Source organism: Ambystoma mexicanum, chromosome 14 (assembly GCF_040938575.1).
Source record: "Ambystoma mexicanum isolate Mex_15411 chromosome 14, UKY_AmexF1_1, whole genome shotgun sequence".
In the NCBI taxonomy this organism is placed as follows: Eukaryota; Metazoa; Chordata; class Amphibia; order Caudata; family Ambystomatidae; genus Ambystoma; species Ambystoma mexicanum.
The window spans coordinates 49,716,322-49,741,741 of NC_090940.1; positions in this window are offsets into that span (position 1 = coordinate 49,716,322).

Here is a 25,420-nt window from a genome sequence, read left to right on the forward strand (position 1 = left end):
GTTCCCTGAAGGAGGAAATACCGGGCCCTCCGAAGTCGGAATGGCCCAGTATTTCCCCATTCAGGGAACCCGGACCCAGGCACGATTTTGGAGGCAGCCATGGTGCTAATAGCACTATGGCTACCTCCAAAGTCGTAATGAGGCCCTATGACTTTAAATTGGACGGCCAGGCGGGCCTCAATCCACCTCTCGAACTACCTTTGTGTTAAGAGTCTAAGTGAGTCACCTTGTCTACAGGGACGGTCTTACTCCGTGCTGTCCAACTTGGCGAGGAAAGCTGACTCAGCCACTTTTATTCTTTATATTAGAACACTGACTTTCCTTTGCATACATATTCTCCTTTTCACACTTTTTGTACAAGATATAGGGAAGGCATTAGATTTTTGTTAGTAGAGGCCATTTTGACTTGACAGACCTCATCTAGGACTATTTTATTTATTATTTCATGGTCAAGACTACTCCCATCTTAGCTGTGCTTGCAAAGTAGGAGTTTCTCTAACCCCATTGAAACTTCAATAGAGGTTTTACAAATTGTACCTTTTGTGTCAGTGTCATACTTGTGATACCATGCTTCCCTTACACCATGTTAAGGGTGGTCTCCAAAAATATTGTTACAGATGACACTGGCTCCAGAGCACAGCCCCATTTAGACCTACCACACATCTCCTTTAAAATCTTAAACTTCCTTTTCTACTCTGGGTTGGATGCACACAATGGTCCATATTTGTTCCCATAGATTGTGTGTCTCAACTGTGTGCTGATCCTAAACAGCGTGGTATTCAGCTCCCATTAGCATGTACACAAGTGGTGCGGGTTCAACGCTGGGGTTAGTTTGTTCCAGGTCTGTGGCCAGGGTTTCCCAGCATCCTCCCTCCATACCACCTGTGGTGGAAGCATCTGGTATAATATGGAAAACTTCTGCAAATCTTGGATTGACGGTAGGTCTGATTTCCAGCTGGCTGAGCGGGAGACCGCTGCTGCATTGCGCCACAGCTGGTGAGTTCCCCTTTTGAATTGTGTAGCCTGATTTTGCCATTCCTGTATTGTTTTTATTTCTGGTGCCCCCCGTGCCCCATGTGTTTCTTCTCCCTTCCTGGTCCCTTGCTTCTTCCCCGCCCTCCCTCCCACCCCCCAGCCCGCCCTCCACCTTGATTGGCCTGGGCCTGCCCACGTTGTGATCCTAGCAGGCCGTGGTGCTCCTCGCTCGCCATTTCCAGCTGGCTGAGTGGGAGACCGCTGCTGCACTGTGCCACTGCTGGTGAGTTCCCCTTTTGAATTGTGTATCCTGATTTTGCCATTCTTGTGTTGTTTTTATTTCTGGTGCCCCCCGTGCCCCATGTGTTTCTTCTCCCTTCCTGGTCCCTTGCTTCTTCCCCGCCCTCCCTCCCGCCTCCAAACCCGCCCTCCACCTCGATTGGCCTGGGCCTGCCCACGTTGTGATCCTAGCAGGCCATGGTGCTCCTCACTCGCCATTTCCAGCTGGCTGAGCGGGAGACTGCTGCTGCACTATGCCACGGTTGGTGAGTCCCCCTTTTGAATTGTGTATCCTGATTTTGCTGTTCTTGTGTTGTTTTTATTTCTGGTGCTCTCAGTGCCCTGAGTGTTTCTTCACCCTTCCTGGTCCCTTGCTTCTAACCTTCCCTCCCGCCTCCGAGCCCACCCTCCAGCTTGATTGGCCAGTGCTTTGTATCTTACTGCCCCCCTCCGGAGAGCCCTCTGCCCGGCAGCCCCAGCAGCTAAGGGCCCAAGGCAAAAGGCGGCTCCTTTTGTAGCGGCTCCTTTTGCATCTGCAGGTGTCCGCAGGGGATGCCAGTTGCCAGTCACAATCCAGGATAGTCCCACAGGCTTCGCTGCTTACCCCCTTCCACCTTCTGACTCTAATACCCGGGTTTTCCCTGTGTTGTTGAATATGCACCATAGCAGTATTTAAAAAATGTGCATTGTGAAACCAAGGCCTTTTCTCCCTCCATTCTGGATTCTCAAACGTAGGTGTGTCTTCTCTTCTCTCCTGTCACAAAACAAGCATTTTGTGAGCTCTTTAATCCCGAGTGTCGCCGTCTTGTCCTATTGCTCAACTTGATTGCCTCTCGTTGTCTTTGCCTACTCTAGAGTCCTTCTCTAGTGCCTCCGCCTCTCCCTTCCACCTGTCTCCTCTCCCTCCTAACCTTATGGTGCTCTCTGTCTCTCCTATCTTTTCTAACTGCTTCTCTATTGACTATCCTGCTCTCCTCACTAAATCTGGTTTAAGAAGTTTAAAACGGACATCCTGGTCTCCAACCCAGGCCTCCCTATCGCTGACACCTATACCAGTGCCTCCTCCAAGGAAACTCTCACCGACATACTCTTTGTCGTTCCTTCGCCAGACCTATGGACCTTTCATATGGTCTCTGTGCTCTCTCCTTTCTGCTCTCTCCCATTAATGGTGGAACCCGTTGGGACGCCCTCCTGGCCTCCTTCCATTCCTCTAAAGTAATCATTAATGTTTACTCGAATAGTACCGTCTTGGTCCAAGGCCCTCAGGCCAACCTTCACCTCTTTGATAGACGCTTCCCGTGCCTCATCTATTTCCTTTCTTCTCCTGCTGTCCCCTCTCCCCTTTCCGTGGATACCTTGCCTCCCTTTCTGCCTCCTCCTTGGCTACCGTGCCTTCTCCTTCCCTCTCTGCCCACTCTCGGGCTCCTTTTACACCTCAGCAGGGCGTACCTCTGATCTGTACCACTCCCCGAAAATCCTTCAAGGGTGGCAACTTTCTCCATATTGCCACTCTAAACTCTCACTCTGCTGTCAAACATTCCTCTGATATCTGCCGCCTTCTGGAAGAACTTGACCTCGATGTCCTCGGTCTTACCGAGACATGGTTCACGGCCAACTCTGTCACCAGCTTTGACACGCTCCTACCTGAAAGCTACAAGATCCTCTCTCCGCGCTCAGGTCCAACCGCTCTGGAGGGGGTGTAGACCTGATCATCCCCGAGCGGATTCCTGCCTCTGTCACTCCTAAGCAGGCCTACTCCTCTTTTGAATGCCTTGTATGCAGGCTCTCTCTCTCCCCTAGCCATTCCCTTACTGTGGCTACTATCTATCGGCCACCTGGTCAGATCTCTCTGAGTGGGTGGACCTCTCCTCCTCACTCCTGGCCTCACCCACTCAACTCCTCCTTCTTGAGACTTCAACATCCACCTGGATGCCTCCTGTCCTCCCTCTGGACTCTTTCACCACCTCTGCGACTCTCTCTCACTCACTATTCTCCCCTCTGGCCCAACTCATTCTGCAGAGCACACTCTGGATGTTCTGATCTCCTCCCACCCCACCCTCCCTACCCCTCAGACCAAGCCACTTCCATCACTGCTGCCCACCTTCTCGGTCATCCGACCCATGAAGCGCGTGTCAGTTGAGGCTTTCGCTGCCACCTTCTCTACCCTACTCCCCTTTGGCTAACTCTCACCCTGACACAGCCCTCTCCATGCTCCACTCTGCTATATCTGATACCTTTGATAATCTTGCCCCTGTCATGAGAATCTGCCTGAAGCCCAAAGCCAAGTGCAACTCCTGGTACGACTCAGACCTCAACACCCTTAAACGCAAGTGCAGGGTGGCCAAGAGGAAATGGCATGCTTCATGTACATCCTCTGACAAACTGGTCTGCCGCCTGCTCCATAGGCAATAACGGTTCTAACCAAGAAGAGAGTTCATATGCAAGCCTGCGTCTCTGCGGCATCTAACAAATTGGCTGAACTCTTTAAAATCTGCAAGGAAGTGGCCAATCCTGCCGCAGTCTCTACCTCTCCTGTCCCTTCCCATGCCCTCTACACAGCACTGGCTTCTCACTTCATCTCTGAAACTCAGGACATCCTGTCCTCACTCTCCTCCTATCCCTTCCATCCCTCTACTCCATGCTCTTTCTCTGGCCCTTCTGCAGCCCCCTCTCCTTCGTCCTTCTCTGCCTTTCCCCTGTTCTCTGCAGACAAGGTTTCTAGACAAGTCTGATCTATAAAAGTCTTGTTGAAACAGGTTCACCCTTGTTCCTCCAAAACTATCAAGGACCACATTGACTCCCTGGCTCCTGCACTGGCTGATTTCTGCAATCACTCCTTCACCACTGGAGTCTTCCCACCCTCCCTGAAGCACTCCCTTGTGCACCCTCTTCTTAAGAAACCCTCTGACGACCCCTCCTGTCTGGCTAATTATCACCAAATCTCCATCACTGCCTTCCTGGGCAAGATCCTGGAGAAACTGGCCATCTCCCAGCTTAATCTCCACACTGAATCTGTTGGTTGGCTTCATGACCACCAGTCTGGCTTCAGAGCTTCCAGAAGCATGGAAACTGCTCTCCTGAACATCTGTGAAGACCTGCTCTCCAACCTGGACTCTAACACCCCCTGGGTCCTCATCCTGCTTTATCTCTCTTCTGCCATTGACACTGTCACCCATGCCATCCTGCTCAACCATCTCCATGATAACCTGAGTATCACTGGTCAGGCTCTGGTGTGGCTGACTTCTTTCCTCTCTAACCGACCCTCCCAGGTCCAACTTGGTTCCTTCCTCTCCGCTATCTTTTTGTCTACCTGTGGTGCCCCCCAGGGGTCTAACCTCTCACCCTGGCTGTTCAACCAATACCTGGCACTCCTTGTCCACTGCATCACCGCTCTCTGCCACAACTTTCAGTGCTATTCGGATGACACCCAGCCCATTTTCAGGCTACCCACGGCCTCCTCCTCTCCTTCCCTCATCTCTGACTGTCTGTCTGCTATCCAGGAGTGGTGTACCACCAATGACCTCTGCCTTAAGGCCAGTAAGACTGAGATTCTCCTCATCGGGACACCCGCTCCCTCCTTTCCTGTAGCTCTCTGGCCGGCCTCTCTTGGCCCTCTTCCTGCTCCCACCTGCAAGGCTAAAAACCTTGGCCTCATCTTCGACTCCACACTCTCCTTCTCTCCTCACATCTCTGACGTCTCTAAGAAGTCATACTACCAGCTGCACCTCCTCAGAGGTATTCTTCCTTTCCTCTCCTTCCCCCAGAAGCTCACTGTTTCCAGAGCTCTGGTCCTCTCTAGGCTGGACTATTGCAACCACCTCTTTCTAAATCTGCCTGCTTCTACTCTCCGCCCTCTGCAATTTATCCAGAACAGGACTGCAAGACTTATCCTTGGCCTCAAGCGCAGGGATTGTATCTCTCCAGGACTGAAATCTCTGCACTGGCTTCCAGTGGCTACGAGGATTAAGTTCAAAACCCTCTGCATCGTCCACAAGGCCTTGTGGGGCCTGGGGCCTCAATACATTCAATTCTCTCTTCCTAAATATCTTCCTTCTAGAGCTCTTCGCTCATCCACCTCCAACTCCCTCAGGGTCAGTCGCTTCTCCAAGCAATGAGTTGGTGGTAGATCTCTTTCTTCGGCTGGTGCCTCCCTCTGGAACAGCCTCCCTGACTCCCTTAAACTTGAGGAGAACCATCTCCGGTTCCGGAAGCACCTCAAAACCTTTCTCTTTGCTTCTGCTTTGTCTCCCCCTCTCCTCAGCTGCACTCCGGCTGTAACACACCTGCACTGCCCACCTGGCAACCCCCACACTTGGGGACTGTTTCTGTATCCCTACAGTCCCCCTACCAGCCCTCGACACCTGATGTCCGCACTTACCCATGCACTTGCCACATGCTGGCCGTTACTTTACTTATTGTTATTATCTATTCCCTTGTACTGCACTGTCCTTGACCCTTCCCACACTCTTGCAAGATCTGCAAGACACCTGGCCTAGTAGGATCATTGTCTGTCCTCCCTTTGTTCCCCTCCCTTGCCTCGTCGTGCCTTGAAACACTTGTGTATAGGCGCGTTATAAATGCCATATCATATCATCATATGTAGTGTTTGTTCAACTTGCTTAGCTAGGTTTGTTCGCATGACCGGGAGCTTTGTGGCCTTTGCAAATAGTTTGAATTTAAACCTTTGTTTAGTAGAGGCTAATGATAAAACTAAACTGGAATGCCGTTTGTTTTAGCCACAGAACAAATCTGGCCACTAAGTCTTAAACCATTTGGATTTGATTGTGTAATTTATTTGAGAGGCTAATGTTGTCCGGTCAAATATTTTAGATTCGAGCATCAGTAATATCGAGCACCTTACCTCTGAGACTTAGAGTAGAAAACTATTTAGAGAAAAACTGGAAAAGCTCTCATTTGGCCAGGCCGCTTATATTAAGCTGTTTGATGGACTTGGCAGCTAAAGCAAAAAGCTTTGTCCCCCAAATGAAGTGCATACACTTAAAATATTGTTGCTTCTCTGTTCAATTTATAATAAACTTTTACTTGGGGAAATTCCTCGCGTCTTTGTGATATGGCCTAGAAATCTCCCACTTGCAGAATCTATCGATCTGGGTTTGCGGGAATTATATGGAAAGGTACTCTCAACCTTCCAAACTGACTGCCCAATTCAGTCAGACGCTATGAACTAAGGCAGATATCTATGAAGGGTTGGTATCAGTGGCGTATTTTACATTTTTATAGGAAGAAGCATCTCCTGGAGGAGAGTTCCCTACAGGAAGATTTAAATAATAATTAGTATTATGGTATTTATTGAGAGTGGACCAAGCTTGGAGAAGCAACAGAGCACTTTACAGAGATATATAACAGTGCAGATGCATAACGGAGTGCTTTTCAGAGGTAACAACAGAACAGATATACAGCAGAGTGTAGGATACAGAGGGGTACAAGCTGTACAGAGTTGCGGGGACAAGCGGGGTGAGCGGTGTCAACAAGTCTGGTGGCATGGAAGGCAACGTCATGGCCGCAGTGTTGAGGAGGAGAGACTCCTTGAAGAGGTGGGTCTTGAGTTCATTTCTGAATTGTAGGAGCGGGGGGAGAGTCTGATGCTGATGGGGGGGAGGTTCCATCGTGTTGGGGTATAGCGAGAGAAGGCATGTTTTCTGGTCCTTCACTTTTTGCAGCAGCAGATTCCAAGTCTGCAAATGTCCTGGCTTCTGTTGGTGCTCTGTCCGCCAGAGAGGCTGAGTTTCTCCATGAGGTAGCTGGGTGACTGCCTTATAGATGATGCAGCAAGACTTGAAGGTGGTTTGTGTGTGCAGTGGGATCCAGTGAAGGTCTGCAGTGATGTGGTTGTATCTGCGTACACCCTTGATACAGCGTGCGGCCGTGTGTAGGACAATTCTCAGGGGCACAAGGGAGGACAACGGAAGGCCTTCGAGGAGGGCATTTCTCCCATCCAGGTGGGATAGGACCAGTGCTTGAATGGTGGATCTAAAGCTGTTTGGGAGGAAGGGCTTGACTTTCTGCAGGAGGGATAGTGGCTAACAAGCATTCTGAGTTTTTAGCTACATGTGCCTTGAAGAAGAGGTGTTTGTCGATGTGGAACTCAAGAGACATGGTGCAGGAAGTGAGCTCGGATGTGAAGCCCGCTGGGTTTATGGTTGATAGCCAGGTCTGTATGTCTGGGTGTTCAGTGTTGTTGGTGAGGGCTAGGAATTCGGGCTTGGCGGGGTTGAGATTCATGTATGCACTGGACATCCAAGACTGTATCAGAGAGAGGCAGGTTTTGAGCCTGTGGATCTCCTTGATGTAGTTGATCTTTAGGTATATCTGTGTGTCATCAGCGTATTGGTGGATGTTGTGTATGGCTATGAGGGCTCTCAGCAGATCCATGTATAGATTGAAGATCACTGGGGAGAGGCTGGAACCCTGCGGGACTCCACAGGTGACGGGTACAATTGGCGATCTAGCGGAGCCCATCTGAACAAACTGCTGGCGGTCGGCAAGGTAGGACTTGAACAAGTGTAGGACACGGTTGCTGAGCCCCATGCGCCGATATACGGTGTCCGTGTGTACATGGTGGTCTACCGTGTTTAAAGCATCCGAGTGGTCGAGGAGATCCAGGAGCAGGGTTGGCCATCGTCAAGGAGGTTGAGGGCGTTGTCGACCACCTGTATGGTAGCCATCTCCGTGCAGCATCTGGGTCTGAACCCGGATTGGTAGGTTGGGAGGAGATTGTTGGTGTTGATGTGTTGCTGCAGTTGCACAGCTTCCACTTGCTCAATGATCTTACCTAGGATGGGACTGGGTTTCTTTAGTAAAGGAAGGATTTGTCCTGTCTTTAGGGTCGATGGGTAGGTGCCTCGAGTTAGGGAGCTGATAATCTCCAGGTAGGGAAGGAGTTGTTCTGTGGGGAGGGTCTTGAAGATGGATGCTTGGAGGATGTGGTCTGTATATGGTGTGGCTTTGAGGGTGGCCAGGGTTTCTACCAAGACCTCTGTAGAGTGTGTCTTGAATGTTGGCCATGGTGTGGAGATTTCACTAGGAGGGACGTGATGGGTCTGTGGACGCAGAGCTGGTGTCTGTGTGCTGGTGAATCTTGCTGATTTTGTTGATGAAGAAGGTGTTGATGGCGGTGTATTTTTAGATGGAGTGTGGTATGGCAGGGTCGGGTAGTGGGTTGATGCAGTACTTGACTGATCTAAAGACGGCTACGCTTTTGTTGTCAGCTTCTGCTGTGGTGTTCTGATAGTAGGAGGCCTTGGTTGTGTTGATTAGTTGTCAGCGAGTTGCTCAGAGTTCTTTGAGGAGTGCCAGGTCGGATGTGGCCCTGGAGTGGCGCCAGGTTTTCTCTTGTTTCCTGATGACTCTTTTGCAGAGGTTGAGTTCTTGCATGTACCAGGGTGCTGACGGTTTCGGTTTGCAGGTGTATTGTTTCAAAGGCACGTGCTGGTTGATGAGATGGAGAGGGTGGTGTTAAGTGCTTCCAGTAGAGAATCGCAGATTGGTTGGGGGTGTTCCGTCCATGTGGGGTGGAGGTTGGCGAGGGCTTCCGTGAGGGCTTCTATCGGGAAGTTCTTGAAGGACCTGATGGGTTTCTGCAGGGAGTGCTCGCCTGGGGTGGTGTGCAGGATGTTGGAAGGTACAGTCAGGTGGTCAGACCAGTCAAGCGGGAGAGGAGAGATGTAATGGAGGGAAGGCAGTGCAGTGATTATTAGGTCAACAATGTTACCTTTCTCGTGTGTTGGGTCTTTTGTGTGCTGTGTGTGATTAATCTAATGGAGTCATCATGGATTCCCCTGCTGTAACCTCCTCCCATGTGGCCAGGGGATGGCAGCCGCTACCTGATCCTGACCCTGGGGGGGCAGTTATATGAGGGAGGATCACATGGGAGGAGACAACTACCGGGGAGATATCATGACTTAATTGGATGAAACATGGAATCACTCATTTGCCCATGAAAAATACCCCCTGATACCCAATACCCTAATGGCCTATTGCCATATATCTGTTCCCCCCTTTAACGAAAATAGAGAAACCTTTTCCCAACATACTTTTGGGCCAAACTACCATCCCTGGTTTAAAAAGTAAAAACTCCAAGAAAATCTTTTCCAGTTCCAGTTCCCCTTCATATAGAACAGTTTTTTCATATGGAACCATTGAGAGAGACTTTCTAAGTACTATGCATCACTTGACATCAAGGGACTCCAAATTTCCGCAAGCACCTAATACTGGGACGAGGAGGAATGAAGGAAATGAGCCTCGAGCTCAATGAGCGTGTTCGTTCTCAGAATGCACCAGTGTGCGGGATATTTAAAGATGGAACCCAACTATTGGGAGCAGCTGTTCAGGAGAAGACTTTGCATCTCCCTCAGAGGTGTGTGGAAGCTAAAGGTACAATTCGGTGTAGCGGTGCAGAGGATCTCTTCACCACAGAGAGAAAGTAACGTTGCGTGAACCTAACATGCTGTGGAGACGTCAGGAACCACGAGGAGAATATGGGGCATTCCGCAGATGGGGAAAGCAGCGTTACCAGCACCCAGAACCTGAAAGAAAGCAGGTGTGCAGGAGCAGAGCCGCAAAAGTACCGGGAAAGACGTCAGAACGGTGCAGAGTGGAAAGCAGGTGGCAAAACTACACTGTATAAATGCAAACAGGACGGAAGACGCCACACAGAGCCGGTGCGTCAGCCCAAGCAAAGTGGGCAACCCAGGGCGTTTTCCGCAAGCACGCCAAACACAGTTTGAGCATTGTATAGTAGCAGTGACAGAAACAATAAGAAGATTGCTTGCGAATCAAAAGGGCAGATTACAAACACACCCCCCAGCAATATAAGAGTGCATTGAATGCCGATGTAAAGAGAAACTGTTATATATATATATATATATATATATATATATATATAAAAATATATATATATATATATATGCGTAAACCAGTAAAATAAGGGTGAGAAGAGCCTGATTCCCAACCTGGTCCTTCAGGCTAGGGTTAAGTCAGCAAAACAAGGTGGATCAGTGCAAGAGAGGGATTATTCATATTGACATACGTTGTCTTTTTACAAATACTGACAACTACTTTTCTGAATGGCAAATCAATTTAATTTAATAGAAAAACACAAACGTGTAAAATACATAAAAATACATAACACAGATTTTTTAATTTTTTCTATGAATTTCAGGACTATATATACAGGATAAACCACAGCTCCTTTCACTATTTCTCAACCATTCATACACTTTCATACTGGTTCGCATACATTCTAAATAGCTACTTTCTTTTTTACCGTCTTGGGTTAGATATTGCTGCTACATACATTTTTCATTTAGATCTATTGTCTCTTCAAAACATCTGTGGAAGATTTGATCACACAGGTTTAACACGTCTACATATGTTTCAGTTGTCTCTGGACATTAATTTCAGTCCTTCAATACAGCAACCTTCTTCAGGAAGAAATAGGTATGGGGAGCCGTGATACCTATAAAAGAAAATAAAAAACATTTCTGAATTTCTATATCAACCCTCTCAAGAATTTTGGATTACAATAAATGTATTATAGACTGACTTTTCACTAGTCATAGTCCGTCTCACCTTCACTTTATATTTACAGAAGGTAGATCAGATATATGGATTTAATCCGTGGTCCTGTACAAGTCTTAGATACTTTGACATTGGCCAACCTGGAGGTTTAAAATAAAAATACAATGGGCACCAGGTGCTATCTTGATTGAAGGCAATTACATTTTACAACCAAGATGTATTTATGTCCCTAGAATTACTTACATAGGCCAGTCGGAAGAAACGTCAAATAATATATATTTTTTTTAAAGAATCAGATTATAAAGAGATGCAATCTAGTAGGTGCACTCTTCAATCGCAACAGGGTCTAACCCTACATCTTGTGATGTCTTTACAGGGTTTCCCTTGACTCAAGAAAGCTGGGATCAGTTTCACAAGTTCCAAACATTCGTTGTTTGATGCACTTGAATGAAGTGGGTCCATTTTCCTTTCTGGACCTTGAAAAGAATACTATGTGAGTATAAAAGATCAGATGAGTATTGATGAACACTCTAGAGTATAAGAGCAAATTGACATTGAACTATTATCCAACAGGCTCAATATCCATTGCAGATAAGGAATACTTTCTGAAAAAAGACATACTCAGCCAATCACAAGATGAAACAAAAATTGTTTTTGACGTTTCTTCCGACTGGCCCATGTAAGTAATTCTAGGCACATAAATAAATCTTGGTTGCAAAATTGTTTGCAAACACCAGGTTAAAGACCTTTTCCTTCTCACTTTATTATTTTGTTTATAGTGTGAGCGTCAGGATAGAATGGTTGGACACAAGGATGGTTTTGATTTCTGACATCCTGACACAGTCAGATCCTTAGTGTTTGGTTTGAGGTAGGGGAATTCCTCTTAGAGAAGGGTCAGAGAGGCATTTTCCCAACCGGTTTATGTTAGTAAAAGTCTTTAACCATAAACATTACAACTTTGTGTCCGGCTTTCATTTCTGACCCTTCACATGTGTGAGGCTGAGGGTGTCAAGAAGGCAGAGGAGAACTCACTTCATAGGTTTGGCAGCCTTGTTGCCTGGGAAGCTGAAGTCGCCTAGGAAGCTGTTGTTGGCGTGCGTGAGGGACATGGTGGTCACCAGGTCGGTGAAGTCTCTGATGAAGGCAGTGTTGAGTTTGGGTGGAATGTAGATCAGATGGTAGGTGACGGTGTCCACCGGGGAGGGTGTGAAGGGGCAGGAGAAGACTTCAAAGTAGCCAATGTTATCGACGTCAAGTCTGGTGCAGGGCCACAATGTCTTGTGGATGACACTGCAAGGCCTCTGCCTGTCTTGTTCGGCTGGTCTCTGTGTTGGATGCTGTAGCCGTTGGTGTGAGGAATTTGACCATCTGCACAGTGGGTGTGCGCTCGCCCGGGCTCTGCCCTGAGACAACAATTCCTGACCCAGAGCCACCGTGTAGGCCTGTCTGCAGTCGTTGGTCCACCTTCGCTCGCCGAACCGTCTTGCTGCCGGATACCCGCAGCTGACTCCCAACTTGAACTCAGTCACAGAAGCCTGCAAAGCGCCCTGAAGCCGACTCAACCCTGTCGAGCAGCAAGAACTCCTACAGCACAAGGTACACACTTGTTTCTGTCCCCCTGGTCCTTCCAGGAAGGCCTCTAGAGACATATTAAGACCCATTGCTCCCTTTGTGCTGCAGCAAAGTAACCTTAAGCTGTTGTGATTATTAACCATACCAATTACCCTCCTGTCAGTATCCAGAGTGCAGCCCTTTTCCTTCTTGAAACTGTCTGTGTTCTGCATTCCTTTTCAGGGTGGGTTGTATTTTGTAATGTTGCTAGAACTGTCTGTTGTGATAATAATAAAGTAGATATTTGTATACAACCTTGACTGGACAGTCCCTTTTACCAGTGTGTAATCATTGTATTTTTGCTGTGTTGCAACTAACCAACGATCCACAACCTTTTGGAAATGAGCCTGCCGTTCTGTCTACATTGCCAAAATTGGGCAAGGAACTTTATAATTTGCTTGTGTTTCCAATCTGTTTAGATCCCTTCTGGTGTACTAGAGGTGTGGGGCTGATTGATGGTTTAGAAACCGATATTCATCCCTGGACCACTGGTGCCCCGGAAGTTGATATGTCATAATCGGGGACAAGAACGTCTAGGATGTGGGTGGAAGTGGGTGTCAGCCATGTCTCAATGATGAAGATGGCATCAAGGTCATGTGTAGTGCTGAGGTTGACGATGTCTGGTGCATGGGAGATAGCAGAGCGGGCGTTGGAGAGCATCAACTTCCATGTTGTGGATGGTGAGGGGGTGCTGATGTGCTTGAGGCTGATGTGGGTGAGGTTACTGCATTGCGGAGTCCATGCTTTAGAGGAATGACGATGTTTTTGATCTTGGCATTATCTGTTGATGGTGGGAATTTCCTGCGGGGTCAAGAGAGAGAATATACATGTCGGCTGGTGCTTATCTTCTGTCTGAGCAGGGGTTCGGACCCTCGGTCCTCATGGTCTGAACAGGTCCAAACAGGAATTACCCTTTTCTTTGTCTGTACTTCACTTCAGACTCTGGGCAAGAGACCCCCTTGATCTAAGATCTATGCGTTAAGAGCAGAAAGTTAGAGGCAGGGCTAAGAAAGTGGGCAGGGCTTAGACTACATGACCTAGATTCACTTGCAGCTGCTCACCAATTGCAAAGGAAAAGAGGCTTGAAGACTGCTTAACTAGGGGAAAAGGGCAGCCAAACAGGAACGCACCAACAATTTAGCAGTGATTGACAGGTGGGCGGGGCTTAGGCCATATATACCATCCTGGTTTTGAAAACATACCCTTAAATTATAAGATTAGGCTAATAGCAGAAAAGATTATGGCTGACTGCATGACCACTTCAGCTGTCTTCCCCGAAAGACCCCTGGGGCTCAGAAGGAGAATATTGGTAAAGGATTGGAGCAACACTCGGGACCATGTTATGATCTATCGTTTATGCGAGCACTTAAAATGGGATCAAGTCATGGCACCGCGTGGAGGGGGTGACCCTCGGAGGCACTGTTGGGAATACTGTAAATGATCAGGTATGCAAGAAGGTTTAAGGCACATTGTCGTCGAATGCCCGGGTTTGCAGGGTCTAAGAAGGCGGGAATTTTAATACATGTGTACTTGATGCTGGATGGCTCGACGAGGAAGCCTTTGGCCAGCAATATTTTCAGGACACGAATTCTGCTAGTCACTGGCCTTAGATTTTTAAATGTTCTTAACTCAGTGGTTTTTAAGAAGTAAACATAGAAAAGGTTTTGACTAGTGACACTGCTGTCATTCCATTGTTTATATCCAAGTCCTGCCTGCGCGTCTTTTTTGATGATATCATTATGTTTTTGAAATTGCTTAAGTGACGATGAAATTTTACTATTTTTGTACTCTATATTGACTCCCTAATGTAACTATGTATGTTTTCTAACATGTACAATCCTTTTAATCATGCTAAATGTTTCACTTATAAACTAACATGCACGTTAATAAAGAAGAAAAATTAAAAATTAAAAAATCAAGGTTCCCCGCCGCTCTGAAGATACGCGCCTCGAAAACGCATTGGCCGTAACTGGTTAATAAACCCTTTCACTCACTCATTTTCCCAAGGCGGTCACCCTGCCTTGGCGGCCATAAGGATCTTCCCTGATTGGTGCCAGCTCTAAGATCTTGAAAGGTTACAATAACGCTGCATTTTGGAGTGTGCCGGCGGTAAGGTCCTACTGACAAACTTTGGGTCTCATTGCGATTCTGGTGGTATTCCTGCAGTATTATGTGCAGAAATACCACCAAACATGTTAAGGGAGATAATCCGGTATCCAGTCATTGCATCGACAACCAAACCATCTAACACCAAACCATGACATTTTTTCATTGAATGGCCATTTCATGAAATAAAATTTGATGGATCCATCGAAATGTAATGTTAAGATTAGGGGTTAGATTAGAGTTAGGGTTGGGCTAGGGTTGGGGCTAGGGTTAGATTAAGGGTTACATTAGGGTTAGGGTTAAGGTTAGGGTTAGATTAAGGGTTACCTTAGGGTTACCTTAGGGTTACCTTAGGGTTACCTTAGGGTTAGGGTTAGGGCTAGGATTATTTTAAGGGTTACATTAGGGTTAGGGTTGGGGGTTAGGGTTGGGGCTAGGGTTAGATTAAGGGTTACATTCGGGTTAGGGTTGGGGCTAGGGTTAGATTAAGGGTTACATTAGGGTTAGGGTTGGGGCTAGGGATAGGGTTAGGATTGGGCTAGGGTTAGATTAAGGGTTACATTAGGGTTAGGGTTGGGGCTAGGGATAGGGTTAGGATTGGGCTAGGGTTAGGTTAAGGGTTACTTTGGGGTTAGAATAAGGTTTACATTAGGGTTAGGGTTAGGGTTGGGGCTGGGGTTAGGGTTGGGGCTAGGGGTAGGGTTAGGGCTAGATTAAGGGTTACATTAGGGTTAGGGTTGGTCTAGGGTTAGATTAAGGGTTATGTTATGGTTAGGGTTAGGGTTGGGGGGTGGGCGTGGGGGTTAGCGGGAATGGGGGGAACCCCCCCAATATAAAAAAAACAATTAAAATATTACAAGGAGCTGGCCAGTGCCGAAATTTCAGCAGTGGACAGCTCCATGTAACGTTTTAACATTACAAAAAAATGCTTTGAAATGCTAACTTTTACATGTAAAAGTGCATTTCCATTTAAACCAGTCCATTTATATTTTCGATGGACTGGTTTAGATGGAAAGGCACCTTTTCATGTTAAAGATAGACTGTCGATGCTTTGGCATTAGATGCTTTGTTTTCGATGCTTTGGTATGTCGACCCTTTTTTTTCTCGATGCAATCACTATAAACCAATAATCCCCATTTTTGGAGTCCATTGGGAATTTGTCGATTTACATCTGTGGTAAATCAGCTCACTTTTAGAGGTAAAGTGGAGGATTCCGCGCCATCTATATCCTGCCAGAGTCAACTCCTGCCATCGGAATTCGGCAAAGCGCAGAAATGGTAGTAAAGCATCAGTGAATCTGTTACCCCAGTTTTAACACTATCTTTTCCTGCATCGCTGACCCCGTAACGAGTCCCATAATTTCTTTGCAGCGCTACTCCACTTTGGTACCAGTAAGCACCACCCCTCTGTGCCTGCCTGTGTCTGGCTAGCAAGTTGAGGACCTTGTCCTCTGCTGTTCCACTACCAGCATGCCCCTGCATTACCACCTCTAGACACTTCAATCTACAGTTCACGTGAGGACTCTACATAGTCTCCCAAAGGGTCTCCTCACTGATACTGTCTCCTCCCTTGTCCCTCCCTATCCTAATCCTTCCCCTCTTTCATTGGCAACACTCTGCTTCCTCAACCTACACCGACTCCAACCTCATATTTCGCTACTGCCAATGAGCATCCCTCTTGCCTTACTGGTGAACTCACTCCTGCCCCACCAGTCTGTAATAATACCTTCTTTCCTATTGGCCACGCTGACTCTCGACAGCCCATTTTTACCCTCAGAGGCTGCTACTGAAACAGGTATCCCTCACATGACACGGAAACTCTTGCAGCACTGCTGACAAACTCTGCAGCTCTTCTCACTTCCCACTCCTCTCTAAAACAGGCGGGTATGTTGCCCACTCCTGTCTAAGTAAGGCAGCGATGTTGCCCTCAAGATCATCAGCGATAGAAGCCTGCTGCCTCAGATTTTCTCCCCCTTCTTTTGAACACTTCCAATGTCCGCTTTCTCTAACAGCACCCACTTGCTATCATCCTTTTCCACAGCCACCTCAAAGTCCTCTTCCCTCCACCTAAGATCTTTCTTCCACTATGTGAGGGTGTGGGGATGTTTTACCCCACCATGACCAAGGCCCACAAACTCCAGTTGGAATCTACACCCTTTAAGCATTTTCTGTCCGTCCTCCATGACCTGCCGACCAGTAATTGTGGCAACCCACTCCCTCATCTACTACTTCTCCTTACTCAGTTAGTCAACCCCCTCTATTGACCCATGTATACATTTCACATATTCAATACAAATTCCAGTCTGACTCTATTGCCCCATGCCAAGACTAAGGCAAGACTTCCCTTTTATGCTCTCGCCACCTCTTGCCGACTCTACCAAACTGGTGTTCAGATCAGCACTGTCAACTGCATTTTCCCTCTCCAAAACCACTTCAAATGTTTTCACGACTTCTCAGAAATTCCAAATAAAATCAGAAGGGCTGACTGTTCGGTTTGAACACATTGAGGAAGAAAGAATGAACACAGTTTAGTGTCATTTCCCACTGGATTAGATTGTTTGAATTTGACTTTCTATTTTAAAAATGCATATATTTATTCCCATTGACTGGATACATGTGTTGTTTCAGTTGAATTCATTAGGTGGATGTAACATCATGTTATCACACACTTCTGAATTGGGATTGGCCCTGAAGAAGGTTGTTTCTTTATGAAATTGCAGGCCTTTGCAGCCGAAACCTGGTTGCTAATTTTCATATGTGACTAATTGGTCATAGCCACCAAGTACTTATTGTAGGATTTATAGGATATATATGGATAGGCTGGGAAATCAGGATCCTTTATATATTATTACTAATCATGTATCAATATATGTCTACATGTTTTAAATAGACTCATGTTTTTATATGTTGTGGTGATGTTAATGCCCAGTGTGTAAGTGATTTATATGTAAAAGTATTTGTTTAAATAATATACAATTTAAAATGCAAAGTATCATAGAATAATCTAGATTCATAGTTTGCTAAATTTTGGATTGTTTTGTATTTTATAGGAATAATATAATCTTGGTGGTGGGATAAGAATGTTGTTAAACAATCTGCATCCTTTGTGAACTAATTAAACATTTAGAAAAAAAACTAGGTTTAAAGAAATTAATTCAACTTTGGAAACTGTCATATCGGTGAGTAGGAAGCAGAAACAGGTGTGATGCAGGAGCCAGCTTCCAGAACTTGTTCTCACACACAGATGAACAAAAAAGCAAATTGGGAGAATAAAAAAAGTTAGCTATAACCAAATAGTCTCTGTTGTTGTGAAACAGTCTTGCCTCCTTCCTCATTGCTAGTTTCCAGGGGTTCCCAAACACTTTTGGCCCCTGTCAATATCTAAATTTGTCTAATTTAATTTGCCCCATACTCGATTTACCGAGCGATATATTCGTCCCAGCTAATTGGCTTTTCATATTGAATCAAGATATACATTCTTTAACGGGTACTTACCCACCAATCTCCAGTGTGGTTTCCCATATTCATTGGCCATTTCTAAATCCGTATGCCTTGAAGACGACGCAAGTGTCGAAACACGTGTCGGCTTTTCTTCATTCCATACCATTAAAATACTGTACTTTGATTGTTGTCTCTTAGCTCAATGGTGTTTAGCGCAATTCCATCCCCCACATCCCACAAATTGTTAATATAGTATCAACCTGTGTGGCCAGGTTGACCAGGATTGGACTGCTGCTCACACCGTCCCTTAGATTTCTTTCTTCTTTAGACTCCAATAGTGATAAATAGCGCGCAGGTACCGTGTTGCGAGTCCACAATCCTTGTATCCTGGTATAAAATATAGGTTTCTCAATGTGACATGCTTCTAAATGCAGTCCTTAGTAAGCAGATTCTTTTTAAGGTGTAAGTTCCTGGGTGTCTTCCTGGTTAGATACAGAGCGCTTCAAGCCAGGAAATGTCACGAGATGCACTGAGGGAAGTAAAATATAAATGTGTCAGGATGTTGTATACAGACAAAGATCTTGCGTATCCATTGGTTCAACAAGATAAATCAATAATTCACAAAGCGCTCACCCATAGGGATGTGCCGTATGTCACACGAGTTGTACGAGCAATTGTGCTCTGATATATTTCCGTGTTCGCGCCCCTTAGAGGCGTATCGATACACTCTGTTGCAGCATTTTGTCAGAACAAGGAGACGTGACAGTTCGCTGGTTGTAGTAATCTAAGCTAAATAGTTCTACAAATTTCCGTCGGCTACATACATTATGCTTCCCAACTTACTTAATGTGGATTCTTGTGTAGACGCTCTGAAAGCGCTCATGGATAACGCGGCTGTCAAGTCTGTTCGGTGTATGCTGGCGTTGCTAGGTAACAGTAGTCCAAAGAGATACTTGAATAGGGGTAGAGATATAATACTTGTTCGCGCGTCCTCCATCTTAGGTGGCGAAATGGCTGACTTCGCTTTTTTATTCCTATATATGTAATGTAGTAAATCAAGCTAACAATCTGTTCGCATGTTTGATCCTTTTTGTTAACAACATCAGTGCATTCCTGGCTGTAAACAGTAAAGACATCATAATTATAGTTTGTGCATATTTTAACATGAAAACAGTCAGTAACATTTCTTTAGAGTGATATTTGAAAATATGATTAACAGTCATTCAATGTAATACCATTCTGGACAACATCTATTGTACCAATATTTTATAAAGACATGTAATACATTCTATGTACCTTGAGAAATGGACACTTCAGAAATGACTCTCTTTTGTACCTCATTACACCAAAACCTTACTAAAGGAGAACATTGATTTTTTCAAATTAATGCGCAAAATGAAATTAAAACTATTTTTTGACTCAGTGGAAATGGAAGAGAATAACTGAGAATCTGAATTCTTAAAAATGAGACCTAAAAGTACCTTTTCACCACAAGTGTGGAACTGTGCTTTAAAAGCATTTCAGAAATCAGTTCTCAAAGACTTGAAGAAACTTAATTTCCAAAAAAGACAACAGACCAATTTGACTTCTCGTGAGAAACAAGTACTTGATAAACTATGGGTAAAATTCAGAAATTATAATTAAACCAGCTGACAAAGGGGGAGGCCTAGTAATGCTTGAAACCATCAAATATAAGACAGAAATTGAAAGACAACTGTCAGATAAAGACACGTATATGGAGGTACCAACCAACCCCACTGAACAAGTGAATGAAATGATCAAAGAAATCTTGAATGAAGCAGAAATTGAAGAAATTATCACCCACAAGACCAAAATCTTCCCTACCAATTTGCACCCTATTATGCCAGTTATTTATATTTTACCAAAGATTCATAAAAGTTTACAAAACCCTCCGGGATGGCCTATAATAGCAGCTACAAAAGCCTATTGGAACCTCTTGCACAATATATTGATAAGATCATACAACCTCTTGCACAGAAAGCAACCACATACATAAAAGACACAAACCACTTTTTGACTAAATTAGAAACTCTCAACTACAACTCATCAACTGACCTTCTATTTACAATGGACGTAACCAGTCTTTATACGAACATCACACATCCAGTGTCATGAACCATGGACATAGCCCCTTCTGGTCTTCCTGGTCCTGGTCCAGACGGAGAGTGTGCTCCTTGATACTTCCAACATGGCCGTGCCCAGTGCTGTGTTCCGTACTAGCCTGTACGTCGGACACGGCATGTTCTATAAATGGGCCACGCCCCCGCGCCTCCGCGCGTCTCAACGCTATCTCTAGGTAGTGTCTCGACATGTGTGTGTGCTGCTCGGCGTTACCCTTCCAAGTTCCTGGCCAACTCCCTTATTCTTTTTTCCCTTTTCCCCTGTTTCCAGTATCTCTTACCTTCTTCGATCCTCTTCCTGGACGTCCTGGAACAAGCGACTTCCTGGAACCTTGAACGCTTGCGCTGGAGTCAGACTCTACTCGCGCGCACTTATACAAGTCCCGGTCCGGCCGGGAAAAGGAGTCCTCCGCGGAACGCCACAAGAAGAGAACTCAGGTGAGCCGGGGGGAATCCTTTGACAGATTGAGACGCCAAACGATCAACACTGATACCGCTATGGAGAAAGCGGTCCAGGACCTCATGCGCGGCATGCAGGAGTTAACAACCGAGGTACAGAACTTAAAGGCAGGGAACACAGCCTTGAAACAATTAGTGCTGTCACGTGACTCTGCCAATAAGGAAAGCGTGATACTGGGTGGAGTGGTAGAGAAATACGATGGCTCGCCAAAATCCTTACGTGGATTTCTGGATTCCTGCCTGGTGCATTTTACATTCAAGCCCTATTATTTTTTAACTTCCAAGGCCAAGGTGAGCTTCATAATCTCCCATTTTACAGGGAATGCGTTATCTTGGGCCACTCCCCTTAGTGAACTCTGGAGACGTCTTCCTGGACGATTATGATGCCTTTATCCAGGCACTCAAGTCTATGTTTGACCGCCCCGAACAAGTGTTCAGCGCCCAGGAACGCCTACTTGATTTTCGGCAAGGATCCCAGGATATGCTAACGTTCGTTACCAGATTCAAACAGCTGGTAAAGGAGGCTGATTGGGCCCCTGCAGCGAGTTTCACCTTATTTCGCAGGGGTCTAAATGACGATATCAAGGATGAATTAGCCAGAGTGGCTCGCCCCAGTTCGTTTCAGGCTTTGGTAGATCTAGCCTTACAAATAGACTTTCGTATCCAGGAAAGAAGGGCTGAAAGGAAAAAGGCTAAGACTGCCTTTCAACGAACCCCTCCGGAGTCGACTGTGAAATCCGATCCTGTCTCAACCCCTGATAATGACTCCGAACCAATGCAAATAGGCGCCTTTCGTGGGCCAATTACTCCACAAGAAAGGATGAGAAGAATTCACACCGGCCTGTGTATGTATTGTGCCTCAGACAAGCATCTTGTTAGAGAATGTCCTTTAGCCCCTCCACGGCGTTCGGGAAATGCCAGCTCTCGGCCCTAGATGGAGCAAGGTTTCGGGAGAAAGATGTCTGCTCCACATCAATCACATCCTTGAACTCTCCTGGACAGAATAACCTGGTGGTGCTACAGGCCTTTCTATCGCCCTCCAAGCACAAGACCTATCCCATACTGGCCCTGGTGGACTGTGGAGCTATGGGAATTTTCATTGATCAAGACTGGGTTATCAGACATAAAATACCATATGAGTCACAGAACATTAAACAGCCGGTAGAAGCAATTGGTGGGAGACCTCTCTCTTCAGGATCCATAACCCTGCAGACAAAAGAGGTCCGTCTCTCCATAAACCACCACCAAGAGCAGATTACATTCGACATCATCAAATCAGCCCATTACCCAATGGTTCTGGGTATGCCCTAGCTTCAAAGACATAATCCGTACATTAATTGGACAGCAGGGTCATTGTTTCTGGGCTCTGAGTTTTGTTTATCCCTGGATCTCTCCTTAACACTAGCTATTGAACATTCAGGAGAGCAAAAAACCTCACTCATGGTTTCCAACATTGTACAAGTCCCAGAGGTCTACCAAGGATATACTGATGTCTTTTCGACTGCCATAGTCCAGGCTTTACCCCCTCACAGACCCGAAGATTGTGCCATTGAGACAGATCCCTCGGCAGTAATTCCCTTTGGCAGAATGTTTATCCTTTCAGAACCTGAGAAAAAGGCCCTCCGAGAATACCTCGACATCAATTTGGAAAATGGCTCCATAAGACCCTCAAAATCTCCAGCGGGTGCCTCATTGTTCTTCGTTCCTAAGAAGGATTCCAAGGAACTCAGACCCTGCCTCGACTACCGTGGTCTAAATCAATACACCCTCAAAGATCGGTACCCTCTGCCTCTGATTTCAGATATCTAGAAGCTGTCAGAGGCGCTGTAATATTCACGAAGTTGGACCTCCAGGGTGCCTATCACTTAATCCGTATCCGGGAAGGGGACGAATGGAAGACCGCCTTTAGAATGCCCTTTGATCACTTTGAATATCTAGTCATGCCCTTTGGATTAGCTAATTCCCCTGCAGTTTTTCAATGTTTTATGGATAGGGTATTTTCTGACATGCTTTTTCTCTTTGTCATTGTCTATCTAGACGACATTTTGATTTATTCCAAGGATCCCTTGAAACATGAAGAAGATGTCATGGCGGTACTACAACGGCTCCATGAAAACAAGCTCTTGGTCAAACCTGAGAAATGCCTTTTTCACGTGACTTCAGTTCATTACCTTGGATTCATCCTCAGCCCAGAAGGAGTTGGAATGGACCCTTCAAAGGTAAAGGCCATACTGGCCTGGCCTGCTCCTACATCGGTGAAACAGGTTCAGTCTTTCTTGGGACTTGCTAACTTTTATCGAAAGTTCATTCCTACCTTTTCTGAGCTCGTCCAACCGATTGTTGCTCTGCTGAAGAAGGATGTTCCCTTCATCTCGTCTTCCTCGCAAGAGAAGGCTTTTCAACGCTTGAAGACAAGATTCACGCAAGCCCCCGTCCTTGCTCAGCCTGACTTAGATCGCCCTTTCATAGTGGAAACGGATGCCTCCAACCATGCCATAGGAGCAGTCTTGAAACAGGTGCTTGAGGACAAGATGGACCAGCCAGTGGCTTACCTCTCTAGAACCCTAACAACCAGCGAAACCCATTACTCCGTCCTGGAAAAGGAGCTGTTGGCAATCCGCCAAGCCTTCACAGAATGGCGACATTTACTCCTGGGTGCTAGATATCCAGTCCAGGTCCGTACAGACCATAGACATCTACAAATTCTCCAATCTATGGAGTGCAGGAACAGTCGTCAGGCGCGTTGGGCCTACTTCTTCACCCAGTACCAATTCCAAATCACTCATGTTCCTGGATCACAAAACGTGATTGCGGACGCCTTGTCCCGACATCCTGACTATTTAACCACTGAAGATAGGACCTATCCTACAATGTTTCCCAACACAATCTTTATAGCTCAAGTGACCAACCTCTTGGAAGAGATTCGAGCCAAAACCCAGTCCTCTGACCTCTGGAAGGACATCTCTAGGAAGAATCCCTGGAACTTAAGAATCAAGGAAGGATACTTATTCAAGGACAATGCCTAGGTCATTCCCACAACGAAACTTCAACATAAAATAATAACTCTCTGCCATGATACTTTTCATTCTGGACATCGTGGTGTAACCAACACGCTCCGTCTTATACAAAGACAGTTTTGGAGGCCGGAAATGAAATGCAAGGTACAAGAGTACATCAAGACCTGTACTGTCTGCAGTCAGAATAAGCACAACAACAAGAGACCGGCGGGCCTTCTATTGCAACCTACACTGCCAACAAGACCATGGGAATGTATAGCTGCAGACTTCATCGTGGAATTACCACCTTCCCCGGGTTACATGACCATCATGGTAACCATAGACTTGTTTACTCATATGGCACATTTCATGCCTCTCTATAAACTTCCTTCCTCTTCAGAGCTCGCAGGAATTTTCCTAGAACACATTTTCCATCTTCATGGACTCCCTTCCAAGATCATATCGGACCGAGGACCGCAATATATTTCACAATTCTGGAAACATCTCTGTCATGTTCTAGGGATTCAACGCCCTCTTTCATCTGGATATCACCCACAGACCAACGGGGCCACAGAATGTGTTAATCAAACCGTGAGCAATATCTTCGTTGTTTCGCAACCAAGGTGCAGGATGATTGGTCCCTCCTTATACCCTTGGCCGAATTTGCCTATAACAATTCAGATCACTCAGCGATCAACGTTAGCCCCTTCTATTGCAGTCAAGGTTTTCATCCCTCTGTGTTACCTTCAGTTCTACCACATCCAACTCCAGTACCTTCACTTGATTCCTGGATTGAAACTCTCCTCAACATCCACAAGGAAGCCAAGGAACAATTGGGAAAGGCCCAGATTCGCACTAAGCGATATGCTGATTCCAAAAGAAGACCAGCACCCTCCTATTCTATTGGTGACCAGGTCTGGTTGTCCTCGAAACTATTACCACGACATCTACGCCCTAAAAGTTAGCCCCCCGATATTATGGTCCATTTTCATAAAAAAAATCATCAATCCTGTTTCTTATCGGCTCAAGCTACCAGACTCCTGGAAGAGAATACATCCAGTTTTTCACACTTCTCTACTCAAACCCTACATCCACTCCACCCGGAAAACCGGCAGACCCAGTCCTGTGATTGTGGACAATCAGCTGGAATATGAAGTATCCAGAATATGTGACTCCAGGTACAAACGGGCTCGGCTTCAATACCTGGTCGAGTGGCAAGGCTATCCTCCGAGCGAGAGAACATGGGAACCACTATCCAACCTAAACACCCCTCGATTGCTGAGAAGATTCCATCTCATACACCCTGGCAAGCCTGGTGGGACGGGGTTTCGGAGGAGGCATGCTGTCATGAACCATGGACATAGCCCCTTCTGGTCTTCCTGGTCCTGGTCCAGACGGAGAGTGTGCTCCTTGATACTTCCAACATGGCCGTGCCCAGTGCCGTGTTCCGTACTAGCCTGTACGTCGGACACGGCACGTTCTATAAATGGGCCACGCCCCCGCGCGTCTCAACACTATCTCTAGGTAGTGTCTCGACGTGTGTGTGCTGCTCGGCGTTACCCTTCCAAGTTCCTGGCCAACTCCCTTATTCCTTCTTCCCTTTTCCCCTGTTTCCAGTATCTCTTGCCTTCTTCGATCCTCTTCCTGGACGTCCTGGAACAAGCGACTTCCTGGAACCTTGAACGCTCGCGCTGGAGTCAGACTCGACTCGCGCGCACTTATACAAGTCCCGGTCCGGCCGGGAGAAGGAGTCCTCCGCGGAACGCCACAAGAAGAGAACTCAGGTGAGCCAGGGGGAAACCTTTGACATCCAGCTGGATTGGAAGCAGTTGAATGGGCCTTACTAAACACAGATAATGAAGTCAAGAGTGAC